The following is a 1,061-nucleotide window of genomic DNA, read 5'->3' as shown; positions in this document are numbered from 1 at the left end:
TGTTTGTGTTCTTCCATTATCTCACAGGCTTTCCCAAAGTCTTCGTACGATCTCTGCTCGGCTTCTTCCGTCCGCTCGGTTAAGTTTTTGTTTTCGTTTTCTAACTCTCTGTTGGTTCCACTTAACGCTTTGTTTGCCTCTTCCAATTTTCGGTTGAGTATTTTCACATTCTCTATTTCTTCTATGGCATTGACTTCATTCGAGATGATACTTTTCTTCGCAACTTTTTCATGAATTTCTTTGGCCCGTACTACCGCCGTTTTAACCTGCGACGAAAAATATTTGTTTTCATCAATTTTTCAGACTTAAACACAAGTTTGCAATAACTGATAAAAAAATACTTTCATACCTGGTTCATAGTATCGAAAATCATTGACACTGCTCTGTCATATTCTCCGATGTTCTCCGTATTCTGGTCACAGTTTTGATATTTTTTGAGCCCCTCCATTGGCGTGGTCTCTGGCGATACCTTCGCTTCGTCGTCCAGACTTGAACATCTTTGCTTCATCTACCAATTTCATCGGTTTAGTGTTGGACATAAATTTCTTTACCATCCTAACGTAATAGTAAAAGTCAACGGTCCACTTACTGTTAACAGATTCTGTGGTTTTCCTCCATGAGTAGTATTACCCCGGACAGTACTTGCCAGTGATGGTTGGATTCTTTGCTCCTGCATTTTGTTTTGCCGTTTGTTTTCTTTCACCGACTTTGTGTTCTTCGCTGCACTATCTTTTGTAGGTATCACGGTTTCGTTCTTTTCCCCACCATTCTTTTCCTGTATATACCAAACCAGAGCGAGAGATTACATCTCCCCACACTTTTACATATATATGTTTTCTACGGTACATACCTTTTCCTCTTTGTGTTGAGAATGTACTTTATTTCATCTGGGCTGTTTTGTGCATTGTAGTCTCGTCCCTCAAGCCATCATACATTGTAACGTTGGTGGTCTCTCTTGGTCTCCGTTTGCCCGTTTTCTTGTGGAACATCTTCTTTTGTACAATTCGCTATTTGTGTTTGGCAAGCTCAGCACTAATTCTCGCTGTGTTAATTCCGTTCCA

The 1,061-nt window shown here is 40.2% G+C and overlaps 1 long non-coding RNA gene across 1 annotated transcript; it reads right to left on the bottom strand.

The window, feature by feature from the left end:
* Positions 1-204: 204 nt before the first annotated feature.
* On the bottom strand, positions 205-851 carry LOC147496668 (uncharacterized). The gene is made up of 3 exons (XR_015195030.1): positions 590-851; positions 350-508; positions 205-266 (listed from the first exon to the last, which is right to left on the bottom strand). It is a non-coding gene; the product is annotated as an uncharacterized LOC147496668 (long non-coding RNA).
* Between the last annotated feature and the right edge of the window lie 210 nt (positions 852-1,061).

This window comes from Coptis chinensis, chromosome 5 (assembly GCF_015680905.1).
Source record: "Coptis chinensis isolate HL-2020 chromosome 5, ASM1568090v1, whole genome shotgun sequence".
Lineage (NCBI taxonomy): Eukaryota > Viridiplantae > Streptophyta > Magnoliopsida > Ranunculales > Ranunculaceae > Coptis > Coptis chinensis.
The sequence above is the reverse complement of the archived record's forward strand: the minus strand, read 5'-3'. Positions and strand labels throughout refer to the sequence as shown.